General features: G+C 41.1%; 1 protein-coding gene across 9 annotated transcripts in view; it reads left to right on the plus strand.

Annotated features, from left to right (window-relative positions):
• HERC3 (HECT and RLD domain containing E3 ubiquitin protein ligase 3) overlaps window positions 1–18,367 on the plus strand; it is a 143,051-nt gene that overhangs the window by 110,718 nt on the left and 13,966 nt on the right. The gene's annotated exons all lie outside the window — the stretch shown is intronic.

Below are 18,367 nucleotides of genomic sequence, written 5' to 3' on the forward strand. Positions count from 1 at the left end.
ATTGTCCCCGAGGCACGTTCAGCACCTGTGCTATGGCTCTTACCGGTGATTCGTGTATGAGAACATTGAGGAAAGCTATTAAATACCGAGCTCTTGTTCTCTAATAGCCATGTGAGTAGACACTTTAGTTCCTCATTTATTAAATCAGAACGATAGCTTCTTGAGTAAGGATAAGGGCACATAGTTTAGGTATAGAACGCAAACGATCTTTACAGGGGTTCTTCAGGCGTGGTTTCAAATTCGCCATGACTGATATAAATGCTTTTCCTTCATCAGTTATACTGGGACTTGCTGAAGCTTTTCCATAAAACCTGTGACTGTAAGGAAATTACTTCCCTAAGTACATTTGGTGCCGTCTTTTGATTCTTGCGGATATTAGTTAATAATATGTAAAGCACTTAGTGCTGACACTTGGTGGGCACTTCGTAAGTGTTTTGTTTGCAAAATAATTAAATTGCATTTATTAATCCACAAAGATAACCTGCAATAATAATTCTCTTACAAAAGGACATCTTTGTGCCCATCCCCAAAGAAAGTTACTATTTACAAAAGGCCCAGTGTATTCCCATTAGCAAACATGCTAGTTTTTTTTGGTACTTGTGATTCCTATTACTTAACTTTCTTAATTCCGTTCCAGATAATTTATTATCTGCTTCCCTGTTAGTGTTTGTAATGACTTGAGGTTTTTTTTGTTAAATTTCAATCTTAACTCTGACTGAATTTGCTGTAATAATGTATCTATATTTAGTTGGCTGATCGTATACATATTCCATATATCATATATGGAATATGTATAGGATCAGCCAACTAAAGCTACCTTGAGGTTAGGAATGCCTTTTCTCATTTTTCAAAATAAGGAACTTAGCAGCAGAAAAAGAAAGTGAAATAAATATCCTCTTACAATTATGTATCTATATTTAGTTGGCTGATCCTATACATATTCCATATATCATATATGGAATATGTATAGGATCAGCCAACTAAAGCTACCTTGAGGTTAGGAATGCCTTTTCTCATTTTTAAAAATAAGGAACTTAGCAGCAGAAAAAGAAAGTGAAATAAATATTCTCTTACAATTATGTATCACCTGATTGGCAGAATCGGGCAGAAACCAGGCCTTCAAACTCCTGTAGTATAGAAGCTGTGACATACTGTAAAAAGACAAAACAAAACAAGACCCAAACTTTATTCAAATCTATTTAACTAACTTAACTTGCTTGAGACCACCAGGGTGTGCCCGTCTTTTAGGATTTTTATGTTCCCATCTTAAAAAAAAATTTTAAACTTCGCCTTAAGCTATGGGGTTCTTGGACTCCTTAATCAATAGACGCTGATAAGAGGCCAGGTAAGAAATTCAAGCAAGGCTTTATTGGGACTAGTGCTACAGCACAAGGGAGCTAAAGCACGTAACAGTTTGCCTTTTCACTCCCTAAGCGGGGAGGTGAGCGGGGTTCCTTATCTGGGGCGAGGGTAGGAATGGGTCCAGGGGTCAGGCCAGAGGGGTAGCTTCGCTGGTCTGCCCAGCCCCGTGGTGGGTCTGTGTGCAGGGGGCGTGCGCAGTACCCTGCCTTCGGTTCCTGGTACCCTGCTTTTGCTCCCGGTTCCTCAGAAGTGACGTTGGGTATTTGGCCTTTTTGTACCTTGTTCGTAATTTGTCCCAAGTGGGCACGCATGGGGTTATTTTTAGTCCCTTCTGCTTTCTTTGTATTTTCCTGCTGGAGGAGATGTTTGTCCAGGTGCCAGCGCTGCAGCAAAGGGTCCCAGCCGGTCTCAAGGCTACTCTTTTTTTTTTTTTTTTTTTAAGTCTGTATTGAGATCTAATTTGTGTACAATCAAGTTTACCCTTTTAGGATACTTTGATAGACATACAGAGTCCTGTAAACACTACAGTAATCGAACTGCAGAGCAGTAACCTCGTCTCCCCCAGATACGCTCCCGGTCTTTCCCTTCCTGCCCGACCTGGCAACCGTTGATCTGTTACCTGTCTCTATAATTCTGTCTTTTCCCCAGAACGTCACATAAGTGGAATCATACGTGGGGAGCCTTTTTCACTCAGCATAATGAATTTGAGATTCATCAGCGGTGTTCCGTCTACTGTATTGGTACTTCGTTCCTTTTTATTACTGAGTAATATTCCCATTTGAGTTATTTCCAGTTTTTTTTGTGTGATTACGGATAATGCTGCTGTGAACATTCATCAGCAGATTTCTGTGTGAGCAGAGCGTCTTTATTTCTCTTGGCTAAGTATCTAGAAGTGGAATTGCTGAGTCATACGGTAAATGTGGGTTTAACTTTATAAGAAACTTCTCGGTGTTTTCCACAGCGGCTGTACCCCTTGCCTTCACACCAGCAGTGCGTGAGAGATGCAGTTGCTTCACACCCTCGCCAGCATTTGGTATTGTTGGTTTTTTGTCCCCTCATCTCAGCTGTGTATGTGTCCATGGTGATTAGAGATATTATCTTCCAGCATGCTTATGTGTCACTCATATATCTCCTTTAATAAAATGTCTGTTTAGAGCTTTCATCCATTTTCTAAATTGAAGTTTTTGCTCTCATTAACTTTTTAATGTTTTTATATATTCTGGGTACAAGTCCTACGTGAGATACGTGTTTTGTAAATACGTTCTTTCAGTCTGGGGCTTGTCTTTCATTTTTGTAATAGTGTCTTCAAAAAGCAGATATTTAAAATTTTGATAAATCCATTTTATTAACTTTTTCTTTATAGATTATGCTTTGGGTGGTATATTTAAGAAATCTTTGCCAACTTCAGGGCCGTAAAGATTTGGTGTTATGTTTTCTTCCGGAAGTTTTACAACTTAAAGTTTCACTTTTAGACTCCGATCCATATTGAGTTGACTTTTAAATAGGTGTCAGGTATAGGGATAAATACCTTTAGCATATGAATATTCTGTTGATGCAGTACGACTTCTATTGAAAATACTATCTTTTCTGCACAGAATTGCTCTTTCAAATTTGGCAAAAATTAACTGTCCATATACATGTGAATCCATTTCTGGACTTTCTGTTCTGTTGCATTGATTTATGTGTCCTTTCACCAATACCACACTTGATAACTGTAGCTTTATAATAATAAGTCATGAAGTTAGCTAATTCCAGTTGGCTAACTCTGTTCTTTTTCAAAATTGTTTTGCTTTTCTAGTTCCTTGGACTTTCTGTATTAATTTCAGAACCGGTTTGACAAGCTTTTAAAAAGACCCTGACTACAGTTTGGATTCAGACTTCTGAAAACCCTTGGCAATGTATATAGTACCTGCTTTTTAAAATTTGTGTGTTTAAAAATTAACTCGATAAGAGTTGTCTCATTTTATGGGCTTTGTGGACGCTGGTGTACTGTGGAGCTGCAAGTAACACATAGCTGTGAATAGCACGATGAGCTATCTCGGCATATCGTAATCTCTCACGCAGCTGTCACATTGGAAGAAAGTGCGGTGGGGTAAGGGAGGGCACTTTGATCAGGTGGTTGAGAGCACAGGTCTGTACTCAGACATCTGGCTTCAATTTCTGCCCCTGCCCTTATACTAGTTGTTTTCTTGAATTCAGTTCTGAAATTGCAATAATGATCACATCAACTTCAAAAAAGTTGTTTTTTCTTGACTGTTTGTATATTTATTTTTATTGAGTCACAATTCTTATACCGTAAAGTTTACTCAAAGGGTGGCCTTGAGTATTCACTGAGGTAGCGTGTATCCAAGCACTTATTGCAGTGACTAGCACCTAGTAAACACTCCATAACTGTTAATGATCATTGTTAAAGAAAAGAATGTGGTGAGAGCAATAGTAATTGACAGGCAGAGATTAGAGTCTGTGTATTAGTTTGCTAGGGCTGCTGTAAAAAAATACTACAGGCTAAGTGGTTAAAACAACAGGAATTTATTGTCTCACAGTTCTGGAAGCTAGAACTCCAAAACCGAGGTGTTGGCAGGGTTGCATCCTTCCGGGGGCTGTGAGGGAAGGAATTACTCCAGACTTCTCTCCTCGGCTTGTGGATAGCTGTCTTCTCCCTGTGTCTCTTCACATTGTCTTCCCTCTATGCAGGTCTGTGTGCACATTTTCCCTTTTGATAGGGATAGCAGTCCTATTGCTTTAGGACCCACCCTAATACTTTCATTTTCACTTGATAACCTTTGTAAAGACCCTGTCTCCAAATAAGGTCACCTTCTGAGGTAATGGGGGTTAGGACTCTTTTACATGAATTTTAGGGAGACGCAGTCCAACCCATAACGCACTATTCTCTGCCCTCCCCCCCCCCAAATTCACGTCTTTCTCACCTATAAATACATTCACTCAGTTCCAGCATCCCCCAAGGTCTTAACCTGTTCCAGCATCAACTCTAAATCCAAAGTCTCTTCTGTAATGGTTAGTTTTCTGTGTCAACTTGGCTGGGCCATGGGGTACCCAGATGTTTGGTCAGACGTTACTCTGGGTATGTCTGTGAAGATGTCTCTGGTCGAGATTAACGTTTGAATCAGGAAACTGAGTAAAGCAGATTGCCTTCCCTGACGTGCATGGGTCTCATCCAATCAGCTGAAGGCCTGAATAGAAGAAAAAGGCTGAGTAAGAGGGACTCCTCCTGCCTGACTGCCTTTGAGCCGGGACATGAGTTTTGTTTTTTTGTTAATTTATTTATTTTTGGCTGCGTTGGGTCTTCGTTGCTGTGCACGGGCTTTCTCTAGTTGCGGTGAGCGGGGGCTACTCTTCGTTGTGGTGCGTGGGCTTCTCATTGCGGTGGCTTCTCTTGTTGCAGAGCACGGGATCTAGGCGCGTGGGCTTCAGTAGTTGTGGCGCGTGGGCTTCAGTAGTTGTGGCTCGTGGGCTCCAGAGCACAGGCTCAGTAGTTGTGGCACACGGGCTTAGTTGCTCTGTGGCATGTGGGATCTTCCTGGACCAGGGCTTGAACTCATGTCCCCTGCACTGGCAGGCGGATTCTTAACCACTGCACCACCAGGGAAGCCCCGGGACATGTTTTTTCCTGCCTTCAGACTCTGATGGAAGCATCAGCCCTTCCTGGGTCTCAAGCCTGCCTGCTTTTGGACTAGAACTACATCATCTGCTCTCCTGGGTCTCCAGCTTGCAGATCTTGTGGTTTGTCAGCCTCTATAATTGCGTGAGCTAATGCTTTATAATCTTTCTCTCTATTTATATATGTATATACACACATGCCCACACACTTCCTATTGGTTCTGTTTCCCTGGAGGGTCTGGACTAATATATTGTGTAAATATCATCTAAGTCAGGTATGAGTGAGACTTAAGGTTTGATGCATCCTGAGACAAAATTCTTCTATAGCCTGTGAACTTGTGAAACCAGACAGATTATTCCAAATACAGTGGTGGGACAGGCATTGGAAAGACATTCTCATTCTAAAAGGAGGAGGAAAGGGGCCAGAGGTCCCAAGCAAATTATAAACCTAGCAGGGCAAATTTCATTAGTTTTTTTTTTTTAATACATCTTTATTGCGGTAGAATTGCTTCACAGTACCGTGTTAGTTTCTGTTCCACAACAAAGCGAATCAGCCATGTGCATACACATGTCCCCATATGCCCTCCCTCTTGAGCCTCCCTCCCATCCTCCGTATCCCACCCCTCTAGGTCATCGCAAAGCACCGAGCCCATCTCCCTGTGCTATGCGGCTGCTTCCCACCAGCCAACTATTTCACATTCGGTAGTGTATATACGTCGATGCTACTCTCACTTCGCCCCAGCTTTGCCCTCCCACCCCACGTCATCAAGTCCATTCTCTATGTCTACCTCTTTATTCCTGCCCTGCAACTAGGTTCATCAGTACCATTTTTTTTTTTTTTTAGATTCTATATATACGCGTTAGCATAAGGTATTTGTTTTTCTCTTTCTGACTTACTTCACTCTGTATTACAGACTCTAGGTCCATCCACCTCACTACAAATAACTCAATTTCGTTTTGTTTTATGGCTGAGTAATATTCCATTGTATATATGTGCCACACCTTCTTTATCCATCCATCCGATGATGGACATTTAGGTTGCTTCCATGTCCTGGCTATTGTAAATAGTGCTGCAATGAACACTGGGGTGTATGTCTCTTTTTGAATTATGGTTTTCTCAGGGTATATGCCCAGTAGTGGGATTGCTGGGTGGTATGGTAGTTCTATTTTTAGTTTTTTAAGGATCCTCCATACTGTTCTCCATAGTGGTTGTATCAATTTACATTCCCACCAAGAGTGTAGGAGGGTTCCTTTTTCACCACACCTTTTCCAGCATTTTTTGTTTTTAGCTTTTTTGATAATGGCCATTCTGTCATTAGATTTTTAAAAATAATTTTATTGGTGTACAGTTGATTTACAGTGTTGTGTAGTTTCTGCTGTACAGCAAAGTGAATCAGTTATACCTACATATATCCACTCTTTTTCAGATTCTTTTCCCATCTAGGTCATTACAGAGTATTGAGTAGAGTTCCCTGTGCTATACAGTAGGTTCTTATTGGTTATCTATTTTACATATAGTAGTGTGCTTATGTCAATCCCAGTCTCCCAGTTTATCCCCCAGCTTCCCCCCTGGTAACCATAAGTTTGTTTTCTACATCTGTAACTCTATTTCTGTTTTGTAAATAAGTTAATTTGTACCATTTTTTTAGATTCCACGTATAAGTGATATCACATGATGTCTTTCTTTCTCTGACTGACTTACTTCATTCAGTATGACGATCTCTAGGTCCATCCATGTTGCTGCAAATAGCATTATTTCATTCTTTTTATGGCTGAGTAATATTCCATTGTATATATGTACCACGTCTTCTTTATCCATTCCTCTGTTGATGGACATTTAGGTTGCTTCCATGTCCTGGCTGTTGTAAATAGTGCTGCAGTGAACACTGGGGTATGTGTATATTTTTGAATTATGGTTTTCTCTGGATATATGCCCAGGAGTAGGATTGCTGGATCATATGGTAGCTCTATTTTTAGTTTTTTAAGGAACTTCCATACTCTTCTGTATAGTGGCTGTACCGATTTACATTCCCACGAACAGTGTGGGAGGATTCTCTTTTCTCCACACCCTCTCCAGCATTTATTGTTTGTAGATTTTTTGATGATGGCCATTCTGACCGGGGTGAGGTGACACCTCGTTGTAGTTTTGATTTGCATTTCTCTGATAATTAGTGATGAGCGTCTTTTCATGTGCATCTGTATGTCTTCTTTGGAGAGATGTCTATTTAGATCTTCCACCCATATTTTGATTGGGTTGTTTGTGTTTTTTTTTGATATTGAGCTGCATGAGCTGTTTATGTATTTTGGAGATTAATCCTTTGTCAGTTACTTCGTCTGCAAATATTTTCTCCCATTCTGTTCATTAGATTTTTTAAAAATATTTATGTATTTATTATTTATTTGGCTGCGTCGGCACGTGGGATCTTTCGTTGCGGAGTGCGGGCTTCTCTCTAGTTGTGGCGCACAGGCTCCGGAGTGTGTGGGCTCAGTAGCTGCGGCACATGGGATCTAGAGCACGCAGGCTTAGTTGCCCCGCGGCAGGTGGGATCTTAGTTACCCCACGGCATGTGGGATCTTAGTTCCCTGACCAGGGATTGAACCCGCATCCCCTGTATTGGAAGGCAGATTCTTAACTACTGGACCACCAGGGAAGTCCCCTGGTCATTAGATTTTAAGACTTGGAGAACAACCCTCTTTGGCCCCATGCTCTGTCCTCTGGCCCACTGGGATAGTAGTCCCAGCTTCTGGAACCATGCAAGTGCCGGCCTTGTTGCTGGACCTGTGCCCATGGTGGCAGTGATAGCCCTGCTGGACTCTTACCTGCCGTTGGGGTCATTCTTCCCTTTTCTTGAAAGGTAACACTTGTTCACAGCCAGTCAGCTCTGCTGGCTCATTTCACTCCTGTGGAATCCTGACAGCCTTGCTTCATTTTTTACCATCTTTGCCCCTTCAGTGCAAGCTGGCAGTGTTTCTGCTGGTATAAAATTCTCGTAAACCTTGTTGGCCTCCCAGGCAATTCATGGGGGTCCCAGCCATCAGACCAGAGGGTCCTGCACAGATCTTTCCTGGCTTCGCTGAGATGGTTCATCCATGAGTCACACGCCTGATCTCCAGCAAACCGTGTGCAGCCACACCCTTGGCTTTTGTCCAGAGCGTGATAGATGGACATGCTGAGAGTCTTCCAAACCTTCAAGTTCTAGTTCTTTTTCTTTTTTTTTGACTATCCCTATGTCTATTTTTTTTTAAAAACACCTTTATTGGAGTATAATTGCTTTACAATGGTGTGTTAGTTTCTGCTGTATAACAAAGTGAGTCAGCTATACATATACATATATCCCCATATCCCCTCCCTCTTGCGTCTCCCTCCCACCCTCCCTATCCCACCCCTCTAGGTGGTCACAAAGCACCGAGCTGATCTCCCTGTGCTACGCGGCTGCTTCCCACTAGCTATCTGTTTTACATTTGGTAGTGTATATATGTCAGTGCCACTCTCTCACTTCGTCCCAGCTTACCCTTCCCCCTACCTGTGTCCTCAAGTCCATTCTCTACATCTGCGTCTTTATTCCTGTCCTGCTTCTACGTTCGTAAGAACCATATTTTTTTTTTTTTAAGATTCCATATATATGTGTTAGCATAGTATTTGTTTTTCTCTTTCTGACTTACTTCACTCTGTATGACAGACTCTAGGACCATCCACCTCACTACAAACAACTCATTTTCCTTTCTTTTTACGGTTGAGTAATATTCCATTGTAAATATGTGTCACATCTTCCTTGTCCATTCATCTGCATCTGTCGATGGTCACTTAGGTTGCTTCCATGTCCTGGCTATTGTAAATAGAGCTGTAATGAACATTTTGGTACATGATTCTTTTTGAATTATGGTTTTCTCAGGGTATATGCCCAGGAGTGGGATTGCTGGGTGGTATGGTAGTTCTATTTTTAGTTTTTTAAGGAACCTCCATACTGTTCTCCATAGTGGCTGTATCAATTTACATTCCCACCAACAGTGCAAAAGGGTTCCCTTTTCTCCACATCCTCTCCAGCATTTATTGTTTGTAGATATTTGGATGATGGCCATTCTGACTGGTGTGAGGTGATACCTCATTGTAGTTTTGAATTGCATTTCTCTGCTGATTAGTGATGTTGAGCATCCTTTCATGTGTTTGTTGGCAATCTTTATATCTTCTTTGCAGAAATGTCTATTTAGGTCTTGTGCCCATTTTTGGATTGGGTTGTTTGTTTTTTTGACATTGAGCTGCATGAGCTGCTTGTATGTTTTGGAGATTAATCCTTTGTCAGTTGCTTCATTTGCAAATATTTTCTCCCATTCTGAGGGTTGTCTTTTCGTCTTGTTTATGGTTTCCTTTGCTGTGCAAAACCTTTTAAATTTCCTTAGGTCCCATTTGTTTATTTCCATTTCTCTAGGAGGTGGGTCAAAAAGGATCTTGCTGTGATTGATGTAATAGAGTGTTCTGCCTATGTTTTCCTTTAAGAGTTTTATAGTGTCTTGCCTTACATTTACGTCTTTAATCCATTTGGAGTTTATTTTTCTGTATACTGTTAGGAAGTGTTCTAATTTCTTTCTTTTACATGTAGCTGTCCAGTTTTCCCAGCACCACTCATTGAAGAGGCTGACTTTTCTCCATTGTATATTCTTGCTTCCTTTATCAAAGATAAGATGACTATATGTGCATGGGTTTATCTCTGGGCTTTCTATCTGGTTCCATTGATCTGTATATCTGTTTTTGTGCCAGCACCATACTGTCGTGATTACTGTAGCTTTCTGGTATAGTCTGAGGTCCGGGAGCCTGATTCCTCCAGCTTCGTTTTTCTTTCTAAAGATAGCTTTGGCTATTTGGGGGTCTTTTGTGTTTCCATACAAACTGTGAAATTTTTTGTTCTAGTTCTGTGAAAAATGCCATTGGTAGTTTGATAGGGATTGCACTGAATATGTAGATTGCTTTGGGTAGTATAGTCATTCTCACAATGTTGATTCTTCCAATCCAAGAACATGCTATATCTTTCCAACTGTATCATTAATTTCTTTCATCAGTGTCATAGTTTTCTGCATACAGGTCGTTTGTCTCCTTAGATAGGTTTATTCCTAGGTGTTTTATTCTTTTTGTTGCAATGGTAAATGGGAATCTTTCCTTAATTTCTCTTTCAGATTTTTCATCATTAGTGTATAGGAATGCAAGAGATTTCTGTGCATTAATTTTGTATCCTGCTACTTTACCAAATTCACTGATTAGCTCTAGTAGTTTTCTGATAGCATCTTTAGGATTCTTTATGTATAGTATCATGTCATCTGCAAACAGTGACAGCTTTATTTCTTCTTTTCCGATTTGGATTACTTTTATTTCTTTTTCTTCTCTGATTGCTGTGGCTAACACTTCCAAAACTATGTTGAATAATAGTGGTGAGAGTGGATAGCCTTTTCTTGTTCCTGATCTTAGTGGAAATGGTTTCAGTTTTTCACCATTGAGAACTATGTTGCCTGTGGGTTTGTCATATATGGCCTTTATTATGTTGAGGTAAGTTCCCTCTGTGCCTACTTTCTGGAGGGTTTTTACCATAAATCGGTGTTGAATTTTGTCAAAAGCTTTTCCTGCATCTATTGAGATGATCATATGGTTTTTCTCCTTCAGTTTGTTAATATGGTGTATCACATTGATTGATTTGCTTATATTGAAGAATCCTTGCATTCCTGGGATAAACCCCACTTGATCATGGTGTATGATCCTTTTAATGTGCTGTTGGATTCTGTTTGCTAGTATTTTGTTGAGGATTTTTGCATCTATGTTCATCAGTGATATTGGCCTGTAGTTTTCTTTTTCTGTGACATCTTTGTCTGGTTTTGGTATCAGGGTGATGGTGGCCTCGTAGAATGAGTTTGGGAGTGTTCCTCCCTCTGCTATATTTTGGAAGAGTTTGAGAAGGATGGGTGTTAGCTCTTCTCTAAATGTTTGATAGAATTCATCTGTGAAGCCATCTGGTCCTGGGCTTGTGTTTGTTGGAAGATTTTTAATCACAGTTTCAATATCAGTGCTTGTGATTGGTCTGTTTATATTTTCTATTTCTTCCTGGTTCAGTCTCGGAAGGTTGTGCTTTTCTAAGCATTTGTCCATTTCTTCCAGGTTGTCCATTTTATTGGCATATAGTTGTTTGTAGTAATCTCTCATGTTCCTTTGTATTTCTGCAGTGTCAGTTGTTACTTCTTCTTTTTCATTTCTAATTCTATTGATTTGAGTCTTTTCCCTTTTTTTCTTGATGAGTCTGGCTAATGGTTTATCAATTTCATTTATCATCTCAAAGAACCAGCTTTTAGTTTTATTGATCTTTGCTATTGTTTCCTTCATTTCTTTTTCATTTATTTCTGATCTGATCTTTATGATTTCTTTCCTTCTGCTAACTTTAGTGTCTTTTTGTTCTTCTTTCTCTCATTGCTTTAGATGTAAGTTTAGGTTGTTTATTTGAGATGTTTCTTGTTTCTTGAGGAAGGATTGTATTGCTATAAACTTCCCTCTTAGAACTGCTTTTGCTACATCCCATAGGTTTTGGGTCGCCGTGTTTTCATTGTTATTTGTTTTTAGGTATTTTTTTATTTCCTCTTTGATTTCTTCGGTGATCTCTTGATTTTAAGGAGTGTATTGTTTAGCCCCCATGTGTTTATTTTTTACAGATTTTTTCTTGTAATTGATATCTAGTCTCATAGCATTGTGGTCAGAAAATATACTTGATACGATTTCAATTTTGTTAAGTTTACCAAGGCTTGATATGTGACTGAAGATATGATCTATCCTGGAGAATGTTCCGTGAGTACTTGAGAAGAAATTGTATTGTTTTTGGATGGAATGTCCTGTAAATATCAATTAAGTCCATCTTGTTTAATGTATCATTTAAAGCTTGTGTTTCCTTATTTATTTTCATTTTGGATCATCTGTCCATTGATGAAAGTGGGGTGTTAAAGTCCCCTACTATGACTGTGTTACTGTCAATTTCCTCTCTTATGGCTGTTAGCATTTGTCTTATTTATTGAGGTGCTCCTATGTTGGGTGCATAAATATTTACAATTGTTATATCTTCTTCTTGGATTGATCCCTTGATCATTATGTAGTGTCCTTCTTTGTCTCTTGTAATAGTCTTTATTTTAAAGTCTGTTTTGTTTGTTATGAGAATTGCTACTCCAGCTTTCTTTTGATTTCCATTTGCATGGAATATCTTTTTCCATCCCCTCACTTTCAGTCTGTATGTGTCCCTACGTCTGAAGTGGGTCTCTTGTAGACAGCATATGTATGGGTCTTCTTTTTGTATCCATTCAGCCAGTCTGTGTCTTTTGGTTGGAGCATTTAATCCATTTACATTTAAGGTAGTTATCGATATGTATGTTCCTGTTTCCATTTTTTTAATTGTTTTTGGTTTGTTATTGTAGGTCTTTTCCTTCTCTTGTGTTTCCTGCCTAGAGAAGTTCCTTTAGCATTTGTTGTAAAGCTGGTTTGGTGTTGCTGAATTCTCTTAGCTTTTGCTTGTCTGTAAAGGTTTTAATTTCTCCGTTGAATCTGAATGAGATCCTTGCTGGGTAGAGTAATCTTGGTTGTAGGTTTTTTCCCTTTCATCACTTTAAATATGTCCTGCCACTCCCTTCTGGCTTGCAGAGTTTCTGCTGAAAGATCAGCTGTTAACCTTCTGGGGATTCCCTTGTATGTTATTTGTTGTTTTTCCCTTGCTGCTTTTAACATTTTTTCTTTGTATTTAATGTTTGATAGTTTGATTAATATGTGTCTTGGTGTGTTTCTCCTTGGATTTATCCTTTATAGGACTCTCTGCACTTCCTGGACTTGATTGACTATTTCCTTTGCCATGTTAGGGAAGTTTTCAACTATAATTTCTTCAAATATTTTCTCAGTCCCTTTCTTTTTCTCTTCTTCTTCTGGGACCCCTATAATTCAAATGTTGGTGCGTTTAATATTGAACCAGTGGTCTCCGAGACTGGCCTCAATTCTTTTCATTCTTTTTTCTTTATTCTGCTCTGTGGTAGTTACTTCCACTATTTTATCTTCCAGGTCACTTATCCGTTCTTCTGCCTCAGTTATTCTGCTATTGATTCCTTCTAGAGAATTTTAAATTTCATTTATTTTGTTGTTCATCATTGTTTGTTTGCTCTTTAGTTCTTCTAGGTCCTTGTTAAACGTGTCTTGTATTTTCTCCCTTCTGTTTCCAAGATTTTGGATCATCTTTACTATCATTACTCTGAATTCTTTTTCAGGTAGACTGCCTATTTCCTCTTCATTTGTTTGGTCTGGTGGGTTTTTACCTTGGTCCTTCATCAGCTGTGTGTTTCTCTGTCTTCTCATTTTCCTTAACTTACTGTCTTTGGGGTCTCCTTTTCACAGGCTGCAGGTTCGTAGTTCCTGTTGTTTGTGGTGTCTGCCCTCCAGTGGCTAAGGTTGGTTCAGTTGGGTTGTGTAGGCTTCCCGGTGGAGGGGACTGGTGCCTGTGTTCTGGTGGACGAGGCTATATCTTGTCTTTCTGGTGGGCAGGTCTGCATCCGGTGGTGTGTTTTGGGGTGTCTGTGACCTTATTATGATTTTAGGCAGCCTCTCTGTTAATGGGTTGGGTTGTGTTCCTGTCTTGCTAGTTGTTTGGCATAGGGTGTCCAGCACTGTAGCTTGCTGGTCTTTGAGTGGAGCTGGGTCATAGCATTGAGATGGAGATCTCTGGGAGAGCTTTTGCCATTTGATATTACATGGAGCTGGGAGTTCTTTGGTGGACCAATGTCCTGAACTCAGCTCTCCAACCTCAGAGGCAGAGCCCTGACACCCGGTCGGAGCACCAAGGCCCTGTCAGCCACACGGCTCAGAAGAAAAGAGAGAAAAAAAAAGATAGAAAGAAAGCAAAAAATAAAATAAAATAAAGTTATTAAAATCAAAAATTTTACAAAATTATTAAAAATTAAAAAAATAAAAATTTAAAAAAAGAAGAGATCAACCAAACCAAAAAACAAATCCTCCTATGATAACAAGTGCTAAAAACTATACTAAACAAACAAACAAACAAAAATGGACAGACAGAACCCTAGGACAAATGGTAAAAGCAAAGCTATACAGACAAAATCACACAAAGAAGCATACACATACACACTCACAAGAAGAGAAAGAGAAAAAGATATATGTATCTATATATTAAAAAAAAAAAGGAAGAGAGCAACCAAATCAATAAACAAATCTACCAATGATAATAAACTCTAAATTCTAAACTAAGATAAACATAAAACCAGAAACAAATTAGATGCAGAAAGCAAACCCCAAGTCTACAGTTGCTCCCAAAGTCCACCCCCTCAATTTGGGATGATTGGTTGTCTATTCAGGTATTCCACGGATGCAGGTACATCAAGGTGATTGTGGAGCTTTAATCCGCTGCTCCTGAGGCTGCTGGGAGAGATTTCCCTTTCTCTTTTTTGTTCGCACAGCTCCCGGGGTTCAGCTTTGGATGTGGACCCGCCTCTGCGTGTAGGTCGCCTGAGGGCGTCTGTTCTTCGCTCAGACAGGACGGGGTTAAAGGAGCAGCTGCTTCGGGGGCTCTGGCTCACTCAGGCGGGGGGAGGGAGGGAGGGGTATGGAGGAGGCGGGGCGAACCTGCGGTGTCAGAGGCGTCGTGACGTTGCACCAGCCCGAGGCGCGCCGTGCGTTCTCCCTGGTAAGTTGTCCGTGGATCACGGGACCCTGGCAATGGCGGGCTGCACTGACTCCCGGGAGGGGCGGTGTGGAGAGTGACCTGTGCTCGCACACGGGCTTCTTGGTGGCGGCAGCAGCAGCCTTAGCGTCTCATGCCCGTCTCTGGGGTCCGTGCTGATCGCCGCGGCTCGCGCCCGTCTCTGGAGCTCGTTTAGGCGGCGCTCTGAATCCCCTCTCCTCGCGCACCAGGAAACAAAGAGGCAAGAAAAAGTCTCTTGCCTCTTCGGCAGCTGCAGACCTTTTCCCGGAATCCCTCCCGGCTAGCCGTGGCGCACTAGCCCCTTCAGGCTGTGTTCACGCCGCCAACCCCAGTCCTCTCCCTGGGATCCGACCGAAGCCGAGCCTCAGCTCCCAGCCCCGCCCGCCCCGGCGGGGGAGCAGACAAGCCTCTCGGGCTGGTGAGTGCTGCTCGGCGCCGAGCCTCCGTGCGGGAATCTCTCCGCTTTGCCCTCCGCACCCCTGTGGCTGCGCTCTCCTCCACAGCTCCGAAGCTTCCCCCTCCGCCACCCGCAGTCTCCGCCCGCGAAGGGGTTCCTAGTGTGTGGACACCTTTCCTCCTTCACGGCTCCCTCCCACTGGTGCAGGTCCCGTCCCTATTCTTTTGTCTCTGTTTTTTCTTTTTTCTTTTGCCCTACCCAGGTACGTGGGGATTTTCTTGCCTTTTGGGAGGTCTGAGGTCTTCTGCCAGCGTTCAGTAGATGTTCTGTAGGGCTTGTTCCACATGCAGATGTATTTCTGATGTATTTGTGGGGAGGAAGGTGATCTCCACGTCTTACTCTTCCGCCATCTTGAAGGTCTCCTCTCTAGGTCTTTTTTGTTTAACAATTCCCTCTGTATTTATCTCTTTCCTCTTGCATTGTACTGTAAGAAGCCAGACCACACCTTCAATACTTGGTTCAGAAATCTCTACTAAATAACCATGTTTATCACTTAGAAGTTCTACTTTCTATAAAACACTAGAACAAAACTTGGCTAAGTTCTCTGCCACTTTATAGCAAGATCGCCGTTTTCAAATTTCCAAAAAATAATGTGTTCTTCATCTCCATCTGGGACTTCACCAGAGTGCTTTAATATCCATATTCCTAGCACTATTCTGTTTATGATTTAATATATGTATTTTCTAAGATAGTAGAAGCTTTCTCTACAGCTCTCCTCTTTTCTTTCTGAGCCCTCACTGGAATCTCCTCTAATGTCCATATTTCTATCAGCAGTCTCTTCAAGGCAATTTAGGCTTTTTCTATCACTGCCTCAGGACCCTTCCAGCCTCTACCTATTTCCCAATTCCAAAGTCACTTTTACATTTTTAGGTATTTGCTATTGTAGTATCCCCATTCCTAGTACCTAAATGTGTCTTAGGGTCCTCCAGACAAACAGAAACAATAACACACACACACACACACACACACACACACACGAGGAAGATTGATTTTAAGGCATCTGTGTGTGCAGCTGTGGGGCTTGCCAGTCAGAAGTCTTCAGAGCAGGATGGCAGGCTGAAAATTCTGGCAGGAATTGATGTTGCAGTCTTGAGTGAGAATGCAGTCTGGAGGCCAAATTCCTTCTTTGGAGAACCTTAGCATTTCAAAGCTTTCAACTGACTGGATGAGGCCACCCACATTAGGAAGACTGATCTGCTTTACTCAAAGTCTACTGATTTAAAAGTTAATCACATCTAAAAAATTCCTTCCCAGCAACATCTTGAGTGAGGTTTGACCAAACAACTGGGCACCATAGCCTAGACAGATTGACACATAAAATTAACCATCACAGGCTATAATAAAAAAATTCATGCTGATGGTGCTCTTCTTAGGCAGTTGTACCAGGAAAATGTTATTGACTGTTGACAGAATTAAAAAATGCACTACATGAGAGCTGTGAGTTTCAGTTTTATTCAGGGACCTTACTGAGGACGATTGCCCTGGAGACAGTTTCTCAGATAACTCTGAGAAATTGCTCTAAAGAAGTAGGGGAGGAGCCAGGATATATGAATTTTTTGGCTAGGAGATACATGTAGTCAAGCAGACATCTTGGTAAAAGATTACTGCTAATTATGCAAAAAATTGCTCATCTATATATGGGAAGGTGCAAGAATCTGGGGTCATTGAAATTCTTCCTTAGATATGTATCTTAACTATCTAGGGGCCCATATATTCAAAACACAGAATGCCTCATTTTGTTTTTTGTCCTGAATTCCTTTCAGTGTGTACTATAGGTCAGGGACGGCAGTAGCAGATGACTTGATCCTTGTAGAACTGTGTGGCGGGCAACATTCTTTGTTTTACAACTCCCTCCCTTTTGATCATAAGTTTAACCAAGTTTTGGGAGGCATTTCGTGACCAATTTGTCCCACAGCACTAAGAAGGCTCATTCCTAGGTCAGGCGAGGATGTCATTGATAGGCCACTCAATGTGCTATTTCTGGATTAGGCCCTGTTAATAACTTAAAAATTCTCTGGATCATTTGTCTTACCAGTCTATTAAGATATAGGAAATATTTTCCCTTGTTCCTTTTCCCATATCTAGATTTGCACCATTACAGTTAAATTTGTATAGGGCTATATATATGTGATGAATTGCCTCAAGATGTTGAGCCATCATTAGTTTTGCCCAAGACCTTGTTACACTTTGGGTAATGCAAGAAACAACAATCTTATACAGGATGTAAGTAATATAGCTAGTAACATTAATAAGATCGTAAGTAGAGATTTGAGCATGAGCTTCCAGAACCAAACCAGCTCCTTAAAAGATCACCAAGACAAGGAAGTGGATCACTTAAAGCAGAAATCAGATCCTTCATGTGAGTCATTGAATGTGTAACTTTAGAGAATTCATCTGGTATGAAAATGCAGCATTCCGTTCGAATTATGGCATAGGTGCCTGCCTCTTTGAGATGTTGTAAAGCTATCAAGGGCCATGTGTTTTGTAATACTGCTTTTTCTCATCATAGAGATCTCAGAATTCAGTAGGCTCATAGCCTGATTACTGTCGTTGAAGGCCTATTGGGTGCATTTTGTCAAGGCCTTGATGTGTGTGATTACATCTTCCAGTCCTACTGAAGGCACAAAAATTGCTGCTAAATGGTCATACCAGTGAAGTACAGATCTCTTGATCTGTCAGCCTTGTATACATTGTAAATTTGCTGGAGTCATATCTGAATTGGAACACTTACGGCCTTGAGCCCGAGGGAATCCTAGGATGCATCTTCCTATCCGTTCTGGCAGAAGCCAGGGCCAGAAATTGGTACCACAAAGCTATTGAATTCCATTAGGTGCAGCCCAGTATTGCCGGTCACCTGACCCAGTCTCTCGCATACCAATTGCTATCTTTTAAGGGAAATGATTTGTTGGCATTTTTCATAAGGCATTCATTCCACCTAATTTTCTAGTGTTATTTGGCTGATTATCTTTAATGTGATTTAAGTGTTCCCGACATAGGGGGGCCCTTAAACTTAAATGACCATAGCCCAGTGTTAGCTGTATAAATCCATCCCATAACTGAGGGAGGGTCCCTTCTAATAACGGGGAAGTTATGTTCTTTGACTGAAATTTAGCTCGTTGCTCTGACTGAGCTGGAGTAACTTTAAAAGAGAATTCACGTTTATGGCCAGGGCCATAAAAAGTGTGATTGATTGGCCAAGTGAGGGGTTTCCATG

Source organism: Balaenoptera acutorostrata, chromosome 5 (assembly GCF_949987535.1).
Source record: "Balaenoptera acutorostrata chromosome 5, mBalAcu1.1, whole genome shotgun sequence".
NCBI lineage: Eukaryota > Metazoa > Chordata > Mammalia > Artiodactyla > Balaenopteridae > Balaenoptera > Balaenoptera acutorostrata.